The sequence below is a fragment of the Drosophila nasuta genome, chromosome 2L (assembly GCF_023558535.2).
Source record: "Drosophila nasuta strain 15112-1781.00 chromosome 2L, ASM2355853v1, whole genome shotgun sequence".
NCBI classification, from domain to species: Eukaryota; Metazoa; Arthropoda; class Insecta; order Diptera; family Drosophilidae; genus Drosophila; species Drosophila nasuta.
Genome location: NC_083455.1, coordinates 13,914,446 through 13,933,301, shown reverse-complemented (window position 1 = coordinate 13,933,301; position 18,856 = coordinate 13,914,446). Strand labels below are relative to the sequence as shown.

The 18,856-nt window shown below is 33.1% G+C and overlaps 2 protein-coding genes across 4 annotated transcripts in view; both read left to right on the top strand.

The window, feature by feature from the left end:
* LOC132784578 (uncharacterized) overlaps positions 1 to 18,856 on the top strand; it is a 42,355-nt gene that overhangs the window by 1,487 nt on the left and 22,012 nt on the right. The gene's annotated exons all lie outside the window — the stretch shown is intronic.
* Positions 1 to 18,856, top strand: part of LOC132784556 (leucine-rich repeat and fibronectin type-III domain-containing protein 3) — a 76,348-nt gene that overhangs the window by 37,281 nt on the left and 20,211 nt on the right. Inside the window, exon 1 of one of the 3 annotated variants that reach the window (XM_060790250.1) lies at positions 3,719 to 3,772. The exons of the other annotated variants lie outside the window; for them this stretch is intronic. The gene's annotated coding sequence lies outside the window, so the exon portion shown is untranslated. Of the gene's footprint in view, positions 1 to 3,718; positions 3,773 to 18,856 lie in introns of those variants that run through there. 3 annotated transcript variants of the gene reach the window in all.

The following is an 18,856-nucleotide window of genomic DNA, read 5'->3' as shown; positions in this document are numbered from 1 at the left end:
TGCATAAATCTATAAAACATATTCAACATCTCGCAATTATTTTCGACTTTTTTGCAGCTCTCATTAGCTTGAACTTTGATTTTAATGATAAATTGTGGCTACAATTAATCATTCGTCAAGCATCGATATAAATGATCTCAAGACATTCGCCATCTCAGACACAAAATTTGGCTAATGCATACAAATCATATTTCTCGCAATTTGACCAAGGCAAAAAAGACAAAACAATCCAAAAAAAAAAAAGTAAAGCAACCACGTAGCAAATCACTTTACAACTGTCAACCAAACAATGGTGAAAAGATAAAAAAGAAATAAACTTGAGATGAAATCCTCCGCACCTGCAGCTCATTTCGCATTCCCCCTTATTCAGTGTCCGACATTTGACTTTATCGCACAAATTGATTGCATGCAGGTCCAGGCATATGCCCGAAAAATTTGATTGATAACTTATTAGTTGGGTTGCTTTCATGTCTGCCACTGGAACTAATCCCCCCAGAGAGATGGATAGAGAGAGAGAGACAGGTCTTTAGGTGGGTGTGTAGTTCGACAGCCAAACAATGGAGAGATACAATATCTCTCTTTCTCTCTCTCTCTCTCTCTCGCTCTACTCCATCGTATAGTTTGCTGTTTCATCATTTTTGCATGGCTTGCAAAACTTTTGTCTCTCGGACAGTTTATCGACTTGAGTTCAACGCATGAATGAATGCCTAATAAAGATGAATACACCCAAAAGATACGAATACTCATGCCACTACACTTGACTCCCCACCTCCCAAAGCTTGTTTTACAACAAATAGCCGCAAAATTTAAATATTCGTATACATTATCTTTGTTGTTGCTTATAAAAAATATATAAAAAAAATACAAGTTTTCTCTGCTCGAAAATTTTAAACGACTTGCGGGTTGGCTGGGAAGTTACAACAAATTTATTGGGCTGGCCAACTGGACAAACGGGGCAGACGAAGGACAGACGGAAAGATGGACAGACTCTATCTTCTGGTGTTAGCTGCTGAGCAAAAGCAAATGCTAATACAAGAGTATTCGTACAAACAAGCGGATTTTGCGGTTTATGCAAATTGTGCCCAAAGTCACAGTACAAAAATAACAATAATTTTGCATGTTTTTCTTTCGCTTTATTTTTTACACAAAAAAAAACTCTTTTAAAATATACAAACACACACACACACAGAGTAACTTACACATATTGTTTGGATAAAATTGGGTATATGTATATTTTGTTGTTAACTATATATTTACACAAATATATTGTATGCAAAACAACAACAACAAAGAAATAAAGATTTAATGTGAATGCAAGAAAAACTTTAAATAAACTGTTGCAGTCAGCAGGAGGGAGGTCGAAGGGCAGATACCCTGTAAGTGACATTGAATTTGAGATGGATGCACATAAATTTAATTTTTATTTAATTTTATTTATTTTTAGCTATCAAACCGGAAACTCAACCAAAAAATTGAGTTTTATTATGAATATTTTAAATGTAATTTAAATTAAATACATTTGACTAATAATCCTTAAATATTTCATTTGATTTATTTGGTTTAAAATGAACTTTTAAAGACTACGTTTCTATAAAATGTAAAATACCATTTATTAAAAACTAATTTAAAAATACAAGTCTAATAAAATCATGAAAAAAATTGTAGTGTCGGCCTTCAACAACATACCCAACAGTGTAAATTTGCTATGAAGTCCCAAAACAAATTGTTGTTAAAATATATTCAACCTGCATGTGTGTGATTTTGCATGTACAATGGATGCGAATATACTGTATATAGTATATATAAATACTATGAATGTAGGTTTATTTGTTGCTCAGCTGTCAAACTGTGCAGTTCAAGGCTGAATTGACTGCTTAGCCTGGCGGACTGCCTGGCGGGAATTGGGATTGGCATTGGCTCTGCAAGTGGATGTGGCAATGAATGTGGCTGTGGATGTGGCTGTGGCTTTGCCTGTGGCTTGATGAGTCTCCGTCTGAGTCTGACTTTCGTATCGGGGTCGCCAAAAAAAAAAAGAAGAAAAAGAAAAGTGCGGGTGGCAAAATACCATCAAGATAATGCCAAATGTTTTAGTTGTTGCCATTTTGTTGCTGCTGCTGCTGCTGCTGCTATTTCAATGTTGTGTGGTATTTATATAACACAACTTTGAGAGCTGAGGAAAAAGTAGAAGCTGCTGCCGCAGTTTGCAAACATCATTCGTATATGAATCATTTTCATTTTCATTTGGCAAACGTCTTGTGTATGCTTTGGATATAGGCCAATTTTCTTGTGAGTTCCTGTTGCAGGTCTAAAGAAAAACAGCCAGAAGCAATAATTCATTTTGCAAAAGTTCCCGGCCGAGTGTCGACATTCAACATCGACATCGACATCAACGTGCTGAATTAGATGAAAAATCTTTGAAATTGAATTCAACACATTTGGTTAACATTTCAAATTGAAAACGTTTTCACCCCAAACACTGTGTGTATGTGGGTGTGTGTATGGAGTGGGTGTAGATTTATATAAGCCACTGTTGAGGGAACCACACGCGTTTGTATTGATTGCATTCTATTTTTTAGACTATTTGAATTTTGTTCATTAGTTTGTTTGATTTGTGAGATTGAAAGCTTGCACTTGGCATTTCATCCGTACTCTCACATTGCCAAAAAATATATATTCGCATTTATTTACTTTCGTTGTCTAAACTTTGCAGCTAATATTTGATATATGAAACGTTGGGCAAAAGAAATATTACATTTTTGAAGTGGAATGCTTTGATTCAATGTTTCTTCAATTTATATGTTTAGGCACAAATAAATCACATAGGCTTGACGTTGTTGACCATTAATATTAAATAACAATAAATATATTTTAAACATGAATACAAATCTTTAAGGATTGATAGATTAGTTTAAAGATAAATAAGTAAAACATAAAAGCGAAATAGTTGCGATATTCATTTTAAAATATGCCATAATATAATAAATACTAATTGCTATATTTGGTATATTTATATTCTACATATACTATACTATATTCAAAGTATACCTTAAAGTTACAGTATTTCTTAAATATTTTTAAAAATTATAAAAACTACAGTTATTATTATATTTCAACGTCATCATTGCAAGTTATTTCTTTTTTCCTTTAATTAATACTTCAATAAAACCTTCAACATTGTTAATTCAAATAGTGAATAAACTCTAAACTACAAAGATTAGTCAATTTATATTTATAACAAGCAACTTGAAAATTTTTGTCAAACATCAATAGATTATGCTTAAATGAATTGCAATTTGCCACATTTTCAATTTGGCTAAAAAACAGCAATAACAACGAATAAATCGAGTGAGTGTCTCTCGAGCAAACTATAAATTCCAATAAATATACGATGCCATCCATTTATATTCGCAATTGCTTTGACTTGACTTTTGGCCTGCTGGCAGTTTCCACTCTCATTAAAAGCAACAAAAAGTCATTTTGAGCAAAACAATCGACCAAGTAGCCACTGGCACTTTGGGTTCTTTTATTTACATGGTCTTAACGAAGGGATTTCTGATTTGTTTTATTTGCATTTCGCTACTTAAAAAGTGAAACAAAAAATGAGAAAACTACTGCGCAACTATAATTTTCAAAACTTTAGATTACTAATTAAACAAAATATAGAATTTGTATAAATTTTTGCCTTTATTAATATTTGTTTTCTCCTCTTCTTTTCTAGGTAAGTCTGCTCTGCACTTGTTTTCTACACTGATTGTAATTAGGCAATGTCTGGGTAAGTGAAGCGTGGTAACTGGGTAACTGGCAAGGGCCAAAGTCAATTGGCTTTTTTTGGCGCGTGTTCAACACTTTCTTCGTTTCGCTTGCGACCTTCAAGCGCAAACTCAATCTTCAAGATACAATGGTACTTGTATCTCAATGGCAATCTACTATCAAAAGATTTGCATCACATTCTAATTCATCTAGTTCTTGTCTCCCTTTCGCAACTTGTTCTTTTCTTTTTCACTTTTTTTTTTTAATTTTTTGGGTCAGTTGGTCGTCGCCAAGTCTTTGGCATTTCCGAAGCAATTGCTGAGTTTTTTTTTTTTCCCTTTCCATGTCACTTCCGCCTCATCAGTTTAAACTGTCTGCTGTTGCAGTAGCGGATTGTGATTGTAGAGGGTATTTGAGGGTGGCTCTTTAGAACTGTAAATAACATATGGAGTGAATTAACTTTGCAGACTTTACTTCGGTCAAATAATTTAAGCTTAAGACTTTCAAAATCAACAGTATACAACATTTTTCAATTTTTCTAAAACACTAAGAAATCTGAAGAAATCGTATCTACGCTGTATACAATGTCGAATTTTAATTCTACAATTTAATTTTCTCTTTGGCCAGATTATGGCAAAGACTTGTATTTAAAATATAGAATACAGTTTATAATTCAATTTAAATGTATTGCAAATAATTTCATAATTAACTTTTGAGACAACGCAATTTCGAATTGCATAAAATGTTTTAGCAAACATATTCTGCTCTAATTTATTTAATGAAAAGTTTGAGGTAAATACTGAAATTATGTAACTTATTAGAATTATATGAATTTTGCTGTGGAACTTAAAAAATTTTAGTTGAGTTGTTTAACTCAAACTTTTTAATTTAAGCACACATTGCGGATAATTGCAAAAGTTTTTCTATGAAAAATGAGTGAGCAATTGTTATTGACTTTATTCTGAATTTAATTTTTGCTGCTAAAATAGTTTCAATTTTAGTTTGCTATCATTTTTCGCAACACTGACTCCGCTCCTGTTTTATGTATGCACACAGCGTAGACACAGCGGAGTCTCATTGTCGCCACTTGCTGCAGTGTAGCCTTGAGTTGTCAGTAACCAGTTGCCAGTTGCACAGTTGCACAGTTGCAAGTTGCACACTGTTCTACAGATATATCTCTGGCCAAACTGCAGCAGCTAAAACACTACGCGTCGCAAGTGTTTACGGTTTGCACTCATTTACGTTTAAATTTGCATTTTAATTTATTGTCTTATGTCTGTTTTTGGTGCCGCTTAAACACCCTAACCGGAGGTACTTCAGTGAAGTCGGGAAGTGGGAGCAAAAGTGGGAGAATAAAAGAGAATTAGATTAGCAAAAGTGAGGTCAACTCAGAGAGAAGATAATCAACATTTTCGTTACTCATTTCACAATTTATGTGGGTTTAATTTAAGTCAGTTTAGTTTAAAACTTTTAAGACCCATAGAATAGTATATTTTAGTATTTTTGTGGTATATTTTAATAATAAAACATCACTTTTCGCTCTCTATGGTATATTTCACATGTATTACTATGTCAATATACCAAATAAAGCTCTTTGTATATATTAGTATTTTTGTGGTATATTAATATGGTATATTTTCGCACTCTGTGGTATATTTCAAATGCAGTACTATGTCAATATACCAAATATGGCTCTTTGTATATTTTAGTATTTTATGGTATATATTAATGTGGTATATTTTCGAACTCTGTGGTATATTTCAAATGTATTACTATGTCAATATACCAAATATAGCTCTTTGTATATATTAGTATTTTTCGGTATATTAACTATATATTTTAAGAATAATACAGCACTGTTTTGCTTTAATTCAAAATCGGTAGCTCGGTAGTTTTCTTACTTGTTTATACTTTACATCAACTACTTTTTAGTTAAGTCTCCAAATAGTTGCTCTGAAATACTTTATCCTCTCAGCAAGTGCATTTCATAGTCTGCATTCAATTACATCAATTTCTTCTTGGTTAAAGACTCTTTTGGCGCATTCGTTCGCACATTGCACAATTCATGAAGTTGTCGCCCCGCGTCTCGACTGACTTTGTCTCTATTTGCGCTTCGTTTTCATTCGCGAGTATTTGTGTTGTCTTTTCTTCCGGCTTTTGCCGTTTTCTAGCAATTTATGCACTGACCTGTTTTGTTTATCCCTCCTCCGTCTCTCTCTCTCTCTTTATCTCAGCTTTATTCTCTGTTTTGTCTCTAATTAATATTATAGTTGAATTGCATTTGCCATTGCGATTGTGTTGTGTCATTTTATGCACTGATTTAATGACATTTTTCCATTGTTTGCATAACAAACAAAAGTGGACACTTCATTAGAAAGCTAACGATAATAAACCAAAACTATTTTGTGATTAATGAGTGAAATTATGTCCGCCTGACTGATGATGGCCCGCTGTCAGCAGATAATTAATCGAAACAGAATTGTGTTGAGCTCAAATGATATTAAATCGCTTAAATTCACCTTTTGATTTCCACTTTTATCTGCTTATATTCTTTAGCATTTTAACGGTAATTGAAAGCGCATTACAAAACTCAAAGCTCAGCGAAATGTACAAGTTTGACACTTCACGTTGAATATTTGAAATCCGTTTAAGATTTTATAGCAAATTGTAATAAATTGCATGCATATTGTTTTTCGTTTTACTTTGTCTGACTTTTTTTGACGTTTGCCCGCGTTCATCATAAATAAATATGCATTCGCATATTCGAACTCTCGTCTCGTATTTACAATTGTTGTTATTTGCGGCTCATTTGAATGCATTCCTTGCATTGCGTGCTTGTGGCAGCAATTGATAAACAATTTTTTATTGTTTTATGCAGAAAAGTGCTTAAAATTAATGCTGCATATTTATGGCACTTGCTGAACTCATTTAATAGGCGAACGATTCAAATTGAGCTGAGCTCATTTTTTGTTTAAAGTACAACTGCAACAGACAACACAAAAATAAAAAAAAAGTAGGACTCATGAATGTGCTCGACTGTGAGATATCTGGTACCCACTTTGAATATAGGCAAAGCAGTGCGGTAATATACCAAATAAATATACTGACATAGTACTACAATTAAAATATACCACATAGTGCAAAATATACCGAATTGATATATCATAAAAATACTAAAAATATACCAAGGGCTATATATAGTTAAAATATACCACACAGAGTAAAATACACCGAAATAATATATCAGAAAAATACTAAAAATATACCAAGGGCTATATTTAGTACATTAATATATTAATATATCGTCTCGGCTGTTGAGGCTGATCAAAAATAAATAGGAATACTTTATGGGGTCGCAGATACCTAATTCTATATTTTACACAACGTTATAATACCCTTCTACCCTATGTGTAGCGGGTATAAACAGACATGCGCTAAAAAAAAGCTGTTGTAAAATGTCATTTGTTAAAAGCGTAATTTCCTTGCAAATGTATTTGGACATATTTATTGGATTTGTGGTATTTATGCATATTGCAATAAATTGATTACAGCCAAACTAGTTGACTTTAACTGTGAGCCTTATGCACGCTTGCTTCCGCTGCCATATATCGCAGATAAATCATAACAATAATAATTATTATTGTTTTTCAATTGTGTATCTATTTAATGCAGTTCTCAGGCTCCAACATTATTTTATTATTCTAAATGCAACTCAACTGTGAGTAGAACATAATTGATGCACGTAATTGTAATCCTTTAAAATTGAATTAAAAACCACACATGATTTCCTTAACCAAGTTTCATTCTCCAACTCCAAAATACATATAAGAATAGTGCATTAAGAGTTGTGCAACTATTTATCTGGCAGCTTAAAGTTAAGTTCCTTCAGGCATTTTTGCATAACCACAATACAAGTTTTTAATTGACCCAATTGTGTAAAAGTTTTATTTGGGTTTGAGTTGTGCTCAGCGTTTTATCTGTCCACTTGGCACGCACTTCTGTAATTATATCGAAATGCAAAGGCCAACAAAAAAAATGGCAGACATAAACGTAGTTAAAATTAAAAAATGCACTTGAAACAAAAGCAAACTTGCAACTCAAATTCAAATTCAAACTCAAAAGCAAAAACTTAAACAATTTTGTGCAACTGCAGAAAGTTGAGAAAACGCCGGCAAAACTTTTCGGTTTATCATTTCCATTTACTTTGTTTTCGTTTTTTTTTTTTTACTCTGTGCTGTCTTGTTGCTGTGTCTACTGGGTTTTTTCTTCCCTTTTTTCGCAGACGACGTCAGACATTGTCTTGTTGAAAAATTGCGCATATTTCCGTTTCCGTTTTGCAGCAGAGTTGCGTGTGTTACACTCTCGCATTACTCATGGGTGTGTGCGAGGGAGTTTGTGTGTGTGTGTGTAAGTGTGTGTCAATTAGTCTGTGTATGAAAAGTTGGGCAAGAGTTCCTCAGCTCGACCTGTGCTTTAGTTTTGCTGATGTCTGTGCATAAATTAACATAAAATTCATTTAGCAGACAGACGCAGAGAAGAAAGGAGTAAGCGAATGTGTGTAAATTAAAAACCAAATGCAACATGGCATATAAATGAAACTTGACGCATTGTAATTTAAATTCGAAAAGTTGCATAAATAATTATACTCGTAAATTCATCATCTTCATCATTGTCATCCTCATTCTACATTTGGTTTCGTACTGTGACCCAATGCCAATACGTAATCCCCAATCGCAGGGTTCATCATTCAGTGACAGCCAATTCATGCATGAATAGCTACGAGTACATCCAAATATTTCGCAATATTTCAATATACATTCATTTGACTGTCTCTATCTTCTCTCTTTTGCACTCACACTTCCAGAGAAAAAACATTTCATATTGATGAAATTTTCATTCGACTTGTTCCTGTTATTTTTTTTCAATAAAATTGTTGACAGCATTTGTAAAATTTTGTGCTATTTTGTATTATAAGCCAAACACATTTTACCATTTGTTTGCTATGTCTGTAGAGGTATGCTTGTACTCATGTATTTTACTCATATGATATGCAAACTAGCGAGCGGTTCAATCAACATTCCTGACATTTATTGTAAAAACCCTTCAAACACATCTCGCTGTGCACGCGCGTAGCTTCAAAAAAAATACCTTAACTTTATGATACTTTCAGAGTTGTATAAAATTGGATATATTTACTATTTAAAATTAAAATTTTAAATTATATAAATACTAGAGTTTTCCCTCTTTAAGACATCTGCATTTTAATAAATGATTTACAATCAAAATTTGATTCATTATCAAGGTTTTCTTCTGTTGTTAATCGCAGTCGATGAAAAAGTAATGAAATTATAAACTTTTTCTGACGATACTGAAATGAAATTCTTGAGATTTTTATTTATAGCTACTTCTTAAATATTCGAAAATACAAATTTATCTATAATATAAAAGTAATTATTTATCAGAATTATTTATTTTTAAATCGTTGATAAAACCCTAAAGTTATTTTTAGTCAATTCATTCTGAACTGTATTTAACAACGTTTTTGCTAAGCCTTTCATCACATGCTTATCTGCCATCAAATTCTATTATAATTCAAGTTATTCAAAGTTTATTTCCTTTACGCTTTCCTAAAGATTGTTACTTACTTTATTCATCATTCATTCCGAAACTAAACTAATTTCTCTGCCCTTTCTATTCGCATATAAATCCTAGGGTATCTTAATAGTCGCCTATGCTTGGCACTAAAAAGCAGCTAGTTCATTTTATCAGCCATTGCAGTGTAAATTTTTTGTCAATATGTGGAATACATTCCGGCGACACGACGACTGATTGCGTATACGTAATGTGACAGTTGTTGAAAAATGTTGCGCATACGTCATATGTGCATAGTACAAAAATAGTTGCTAGTCGATGTGGTGGCGGTGGCGGTGACGATGTTGAGGACTCGCCAGATGTGATTTTTAATTTTACAATTTTTGACATTTGCGTTTGCATTTATATTAGATTTTACGATGGAGCCAAAATCCACCTAGAGAGTAGCACCTGAGTGCGATGAGGCGAGACGAGGCGAGCGAGGTGAAGCGAAGCGAGGCGCATTGCCGGGTCAATGGAGACTGACAAACCGAGCAGGTCGAGCACCGAGCGAACGACGGCTCGTTGCAGGCGTGACAAATGGGATTTAGTTCAAACATTTCATTTGTGGACACATGTATGTGTGTGTGCAACATATTCTATGTTAGACTGCAACTCGTTCAAATGCCAGCCACGCTCGCATCAGGTACCGAGTAATCTATCCCAAGCCAAAGTAACAAAATTTCCTCCGAGCACACGTACAGCTGCAGATAGCACTTTGGTCAGGTACTGTTAAGGGGGGTAGGGGAGTTGAGGGTTCTTAGTTGGCAGTTAAGCTTAAATGTTGACTGTGCCTCATAAATTTTAGCAGGCAAGTTCATTTCACAAAAAGGACTGTCGAAAATGTGTTGGCCCTTGGCTTAGGCGCCAGCACTAATTAAAACATTAAATTTGCAAAATGTCTCAATTGGCAAAAGAAGTGAAATATATCGAAGAGACGGAAGAGAGAGAGAGAGAGTTTGAGGCGTCGAGTTGTTGTCACTGTTTGCCTGCGGCATTTCTCGGCACACTGGCTGCAACATCATTAATTGCAACAGCAGCAGACAAGCTACAACAGCAACAACAACGAAAAAACACAACTGACAACCGACAAACTGCGCTCCAATCAGTTTGCAACGCCAGCTCAGTTGGTAGCCCCTGGCAAATGGTTGTCACAGAATGTTGTTAAAGCCACAGCAACAACAACAACAGCAGCAACCAAGCAACCAGAAGCAGCAACCAGAAGGGACTACAATGACGTCAGCAGCAACTTTGCGCCATCAAATTAATTTTAATAATGATGACGTTTATTAAATGAAAGTAATCATAATTATTATGCTACAGACTTGCCCCAGAAAAATTTGTTGCACAAATTAATTAAACTTTAATAGCTGCCGCTACGTTTTATACTTACTCTATATGTCTGCATACAATGCAATAACAAGAATGCGTTTAGCAGCCAAATAACATTACTTTTTAAGCATCCTAATAATGCGTAATTTAATAATAAAATCCCAGACTTGTTTTTCTCCCTCTCCCCAAAAAAAAAAACAAATTCCACGCAAAACTTTTACCTCAAACACAAACAATGGGGGGAAAAAAGCTGCGCATAAAATCAGGAATTTGCTTTAAAGGATTCAAAGCGTTATGAGCGTTGCTTCCTTTTTATGGCCAATTGAAGTTGCCCAACACTTTCTGGGGCAAAACAGCTGCTGTCTTTAAAATGCGCTTAAATCGCACATTAAATAGACATAAAGTGACCGAGAAAAAGCTGTTTATTGTGCACACAAAGCATGTCAGCTACTTTTTTTGTTCAGCTCTCGATTATTAGCCTCAAAGTGATAATATTTATTTTTATTTGAGCTTAATATTATGTAATCTTCCTTATATTCAATTACATATATATGGTGTGAAATTTATGTTTTTAATTTTCTTCATTATATACAATTATATATTATATTATATTATTTTAATTTTATTTTATATATCCAAAGTAGAGTAATATTTTAAAATTGCAGTCTTAACTTTGGAGTAGAGACTACAAAGGTTTCTAATTAGTGACATAATTTATATTTTTTTATATATAAAGAAAGATAATTTACAATTGTTTAATGTGTATTTATAATACAAAATAAAAAACAGAGGATAATTTTGTGCCTACAAATATTTATAAGGAAACAAACAAAATGAAAGAAATGTTTTCAATTTTGAGTGCTTAAAATTTTAGCTTTATAATACTACCTAAAAATTACGGACTTAACTTTAAGGTAAAGTAGTCATAACTACATTAGTCTCTGGTTGCAAATTTTGAGACATACCTTGTTATTTTTATATTGAAACAATGTTCATATTTCTCAATTATTTAGTGAGAATTTATAATACAAAATAAAGACCAAAGATTAACTTTTCACCTAGAAAGATTTACATTGAAACAAAGAAAATCAAAATAATGACATTCCTTTAAATTGCTTCAAACTTTACTCTAAAACCAAACCAAAACTTATAAACTCGTTTATCAACAGCTATTGACATGTTTATGACATCAGAAAGAAATATCTCTTGAAGACTTATGATGAATATGGATATTATTATTGTGTAATTCAAATGCACAAAGACACTTCTTTTTATGCTATATTAAATTCCTTTGGCATTTCCAGTTTGAATTTGATTGAAATCTTAATAAATTTATTTCCCAATACATTGATGGCATTTGATTTGCAGCCACACTTCATTACACACAGTCTATATGTATTTATAAGTGATTTCTTCGGTTAGCCTTACGACCTTTTTCCATTAGCCTGCAAATAAACAAACTAATCATAATAGGCAGGCAAACGGTAGCAAATTTCACAAAATTTCTAATCATAAGTGCACACAATTTGCTGAACAACAAATTTGTGCAACAAACATACACACGAGACACAATCTTGACTTCGACTGTGTCTTCAACTCCAACTCCAAATGCGACTTCGACTCCATCATTATGCCGTTTACAATGGAGTCGTAAAGTAAATTCAAGCCAAGCGGCTGCCGTTTGACTTTTGTGTGTGCGCCTATTTGACTTTGAGTCAACTCTTGCTTTGGTAACAAATCTCAGCTGGAGAGAGAGAAGAGGGAAGAGGGACGGCCAAGAACAATGGCCAGCGATAAATGGCAAAAGCGCAATAACATTAACCGTTAGCAGGCAGCAGGCAGCAAGCTAGAGCTGCAGGCCAAAAATGCGGCATTTGACCCAATTCTCGCACAACGCGTCGTCGCGACGTTGTTTCCCCTCCTCCTCCTCCTCCTCCTCCTCCTCCTCTTTCTCCTTCTCCCAAAGCTCTTTCGATGGCTTTTTGAGGCCAGATTCAATCGTCTGCGTCATTGGCAGCAACCGAGGCAGCGATCAGAGGCAAAGGCAGCAGTAAAGTGGTGGACGGAGAGGGTAGCGGAGAGTACATGGCAACATTGCCAACTTAGTCTGCTGCTTCTGCTTTTACGTATTTGGCACACACACACACATAGTTACTCCAAAGCGATAGACACACGCACTGTTTGCCCATCGAGGCATGTGTGTTGGTTGCTCTATCTCTTAAGCACCAAAGCAGTCACTTATCTATGTGTGTGTGTGTGTGTGTGTGTTAGAGTTGAGTTTGTGTGTGTCTCTTTCCGTGTGTATTTGAGCCAAGCCACTGACGTAATTTTCCTGAACGTCTCCAAATGCATTTGCAGCTAGAGATGAGCGCGTGATTAGCTAGCAAATAAGGTTGGGCTTAAGAGAAGCTATAACTTTGATCAATATCGGATAGAGGAAACACTTTAAGAGTTCTGCGAGAGTCAGTTTCTACAACTGTTGGAAATATGTTTGATAGAATTATTGACATTTAACTAAAAAAACGTTCTTTATTTATTAAAAAATGCTAGATATAATTTAAACTAACTTATTTCTAAAGTATTGGCTGATTTTCATTTTAATAACGTTCTTATTCTAATGAAAAAAATGTATGGTTACGAAAATGTATATGCAAGTAAAAAAAATTTTTAATGAAGTGTCTTGAATATTTAATAAAGATTTGTATGTCATAAGAAAACATAAGAAAAAGATTAGACATCTTCAAAACAAACGTATTTATTTATCTAAAAATCTCTTAACTAATGGTGCTGTAAGTAGTTAGTTACGGTATAACCTTAAAACGACAACTCAAATCAAAATTATTTGTGTTTTATTCAAGATTGCAAAAGCGAACACCAATAATTATATTAATATTAGTCTTGAATAAAGAACAATCAACTTTGATTGAACTTTGAAAAGCATTGTTAATTAATAAATGCTGCAAGATCGTTAATATTCAAACTTACATTATTCCAACAAAAGTATATAATACAAAATTAAAGCAATAAGCAATAAGTTGAATAAATTGGAAATATTAGGATAAAATTAATAAAGTTGTTAAGCAGTGATAAAAAAGTTCTTAAAATTAAAATTCAAATTTTACTGAATGAAAAAATATGATTATAAGATTTATAAATCATTCATTAAAATAAGATAGAAAACAAGAACATAATTTATAAAAGGTTTGGAATTTTGATGATGATATTGACCATGAGCAATAATATAAAAAAAGAGTTTTGTATTCAAAATGTATATACAGATTTTAATTAAAGTCTATAATTTTGACAGTCTAGCCGCTAAAACGAGGTGTCAAACAAGTTGATGCAACTATTAGCGATAGACAGTCGAGACATAAATCAATTAAAATACGAACAAAAAAAAATAGAGAATAGAATGAAATTGTGTGAACGTCAGCTTTAGCTTTATTTTATTAGAATCTAATAAATAAACAATATACTATTTGTGCAGCTTAGGAACTTACTTGCTCTGGCTATAATATTGAGAATTTTAGTAAACAAAAATGTAATAAATTATATTGAAAAAATAAACTTTTCAGCACAGCACAAATTAAGAAATATGTTTAGTAAATTAATTAAATTAATGGACAATTTCTTCCATTATTTGTATTACTCAAAGTTTTTCCTAATGATCTAGTTAACATCATTTTCTTTTGTCAAACATTCCTTAGATAAGCTCCTCTTTACAGAGTAACTAGAACCAATTGCACTAACCAGAATACGTAGATAGCATCTTTAGTGTCGCTTTTTTGCTGCTCAGCTCTAAAAGCGCTTTTCTTATTTCGCATTTCTGACCACAGCCAAGAGCGCGTTGTCCGTAACTTTGTGCAAATGTTTGTGCTGCGATTGCTCATGTATGTATGTGTGTGAAAGAGTGTGTGTGTGTGTGTTTGTGGCCAGTAAACGCTTTATATACGTGTGTGTGTGTGTGTTTTGATGCGTTTCTGTTAGCAGTTGTTTTCCAATTGAATTTCCAATTCGGTTGGCCATCGCTCGCAACTTTTTCAATTGGAAATTTCAACTTTAAGTCTGCTGCAGCGACGCATCTCGCATCTTTTGCTCGCTTTTTCGCTTGCCAATTTAATTAGCCATTAAAAATAAAATAACAGCTACAAAAAATTGCCAGAGCTCTGGTGCCGTGCTTCCTTGGAGAATTGGTAACGGTGCAGATATTTTCATAAATATTTCTTGCCAACGCGATGGTATATCGCGTACCCTGCAAATCGGGCAACTTGTTAAGCGGGTATAATGAAGGCTCGCCAGTTATGTTACAAAGTTGATGAGAATTTTATAAATTTCAAAAGATTTATATTGGAACAAAGAAAATCGAAGTTACTACTTGTCTTTTGCGTTCTGTAATAAGCTTTAAATTTTAGTTTAAAGCAAGACCAAACGTATCAAGTCCGATTATGAAAAACTATTGAAATGTCATGACATTATTAAAGAAATATATCTCAAAGACAAGAATTATCAGTGTTTTTAAATATATGTATTTTGAATTCATAATTAAAAAGCCAAAGTACATCATTAAAAAGATTTCAGAATTAAATGAGAATAATAGAAAAGTAAAGCAAAGTAAAGTAAAATTGACTATAATTATATTTAAGACTTAAGTGAGAATATTAGTAAAGTAAGATAACAAAGTAAAGTAAAGTTAAATTTACATCAATTCAAAAAATCATATAAATTAATCAATTTTTGGTCACATTTTATTATATTAAAAATTAAGGAACAACAATAACAACTTCAACTCTTAATTTAGAAATATTATACTTCTTATGATAGGAATATTAAAAAAACCAACATGAAAAAAATTAATAAAATATATTTTTGAAGAATAACATTAAATACAAAAAAATGTAATATAAACGAAGCATTTTAAAGCTTATATTGCCAATAAAATAGTTAAAATAATAAAAGTTAAGATTTTCAAATCGTATTCCCAATTAAAGCGTATTTGCAATTAAGAGCTTAGAATCATTTAAATGTAAGATTAAAATAACTTAGCTATAAATTAATTTATATAATATTATATAATATTTGAAAAATCAAATTCTATAAGTTAATTATTTTCCACTTTTGTATGTTTTATGTACATTTTTTTTATTTCATATATTGTATTTCTCACACAATTTAAATATGAAATTTCTTGCATTTGTTAAGCAGGGTATCCTCTAGTCTATTGTCGCCTATGCCACTCCCGTTATCATTCAATTTTTAATATTTATTTGTTGTTGCTGCCTCGCTTGTTGTAATTTATGGGGCTGTGCTGTAAATTTTACGCAGATTTCTCGACGCGCTCATTTTCGGCATTGGAGCATGGCAGGGAAAGGGGAGGCTTAAGCCAACGCTCAACGCGCTCGTATGAGCGAGTTTGCCTCATCATCATTTGCTCTACGTCGACGTCGACGTGTCTGCCACTTAACACCTTTTGGCAGCAGCTGCCACGCCCTGGCAATGTTAATAAATGCCTTTGCCTCCACAACTCATGCCGACCCCCCACATATCTCATTGCTTGCCCCACCCACACCATCAGCAGAAGCAGCAGCAGCATCAGCATCATCGTCGTCATCGTCATCTTTCATCGCAGAGAGTTGATCTGTGAAAACCGAAAAAACAAAAGGAAAAAGGGCAGAAGAAAACAGGCAGCGACTTAAAGTTGCGCCATCGTTCTGCAGCTTTTCGCCCCTTTTTTATTTTGTTTGTGGGGTATTAAAAAGTTTTCTTTTCTTGCGATATATTTAAAGCCGTTTATTAAGAATTTAAGCATGCCGAAAGAGTAAGTTCCAGTTATTTGCTTCCTTCAACTTCTGTGTGTGTGTGTTTAAGAATATTGCCCGAAAAAATACACAGCTTACAATGATGATATCAAAATTCCAATTTTTGCAGCGCAAAGCGAACGCGCCATGAAATTAATAGAGTTAAAAGAGGAGAGATGAAGTTGCAGAAGTTAATAGTAATTTTTGCCAGGGAAATTGTTGAGAATATTTTTTGAAATAAAGCTCAAATGAAATTGAGAGGGAAGGATTGTAAACTTAACCAAAGATGAATTTTAAATTTCAAGAGTAAAAGATTTAGTTATGTTTTAAAGAAACGAAATTTTAGATTCAATGAAACTCAATTGTAAACTGAAAAACACAATGTTTATATTATTTAAAGCAAGGAAATATAAACTTAACAACAGCTGAATTATGGGTTTTAGCTCTCAAAATGGTAACAACTGATATTTCAATATTTCAATTTAAATAAATATTTAGCTAGTCGCTTTCATAATTATTCTGACTCATTCACGCTCATTAATTAGTTGGCTAAAAACAAATGATAAACAATATGTTAAAGCAGGTCAATTGCTCAAGCGGATGTCGTCGATTTGGATTGATTTAAAGACCAAGCCCATAAAAGAGATATTTGAATACAAATTGATTGAGATGCGGGCGTAAACATGCATGTTGTATGGTATTTAAATAACCCTCACACACACACACACACGTACCACTCAATATTAAGTATACGCAATGTGCGACACATGCAGACAACGCTAATTGCTGGCAAACAATTGGCATCTTCAATTACAATTATTTGCAATCACTTTGCTTGCTCTGCTCTTACGCTTGCCTCAAGAGACGCGTTACACAACTTCAAAACGCTGTTGAGTATTTTACACACCCGAAATAAATTACGGGTCTACTCACACATACAATCACATTCACTCTCATGGAAATTTGTAATAAGCTGCTTAAGATGAGAGGCTTCAGGCTTTTGGATTTTAGGCTGACATGACCCCAAAAATATATATAAAAAAAAAAAAAAAAATGTGACAACGAGCTACAACAAACTTGGCAACTCTTAACTCTCAACTCAACTCTGACACCATAAAAAAACATCATCGTCTGCAATTTGTCGTTGCTCTTTGGCACGATTTAATCATAATTTGTGCTGTTGTATTTTTTACTGCTCTTTTTGTTCGGTTTACTTTTAATTATTGAGTTGTGAAACTTATAATCTCTGTTCAGTTCAGTTTTTGGCTCTCCTCCCGTTGTCTTTTTTACGATGAATATGCAAATTTGTGCGCAATTCCCACACTTAGTTTTTAATGCGGCTTTGTTCAAATATGGCTTTTTTGAACAGAAGAGTTAATACTCTACTTAATTGTTAAAAGAATGATTTAACATTTAGAGCATTGAGTAGTTAAGAGTTATCAGGATTTATCTGATATATTTTTACTCTGTGATATGTTTTATATGAAATAGAGTATTGATATACCAAATATTGCCTTCGGTATATTTGGATCATTGAGTGGTAAAGACTCAATAATTGTCTGACATATTTTTACTGTATGGTATTTTTTTAATGAATTAGTATATTGATGTACTGAATACAGATTTAGATTTAGAGCTTTGAGTACTAAAGACTTATCATAATTCATCAGACATATTTTAGCTCTATGTGTATTTTAAATTAAATAGTATATTAATATACTAAATATAGTATTTGGTATATTTAGAGCATTGAGTAGCCAAGAGTTATCATAATGCATCACACATATTTTTACACTATGGTATATTTTAAATTAAATAGTATTACAAATATATCATTTGGTTTATAATTTGTTATATTTTAAGAATACAGTTTTCATTTTATTCAAAATAAGTGGTCTCACAGTTGTGTACACTCGATTGAAGCATTTTTTCTTGTTATTAATATCATTTAGATGAAGTCCGTCAAGCTCTTCATTTCAATTAGTGTTTTCATCAAGTAAGAGAGAGAACTAAGAAAAGGGCTAAGCCAGCTGCACATTTTTTCAGTTGAATAATTCATGTGCATCAAAGTCAAAATCCAGCTAACTCAATTTCATAGTTCCGAGTTCTTGGCACCAATACGAAAATTGTGGCAGCCGCTGCTGCTTGCTTCATTCATTTTCATGATTTTCATTTCATTTTTATTCAGAGCTACTTTTCAATTTGCAGTCACACACACACACGTACACACAAGTTCAATAGAAATTGAAAATCTCAACAAGTCTTGCATTTTTCTCCCTGCTCCTCAACTCTCATGTTTCTCTTCTCACTCTGTCTGCTATAATTCAATTTTCTGTGCGAATAAAAAA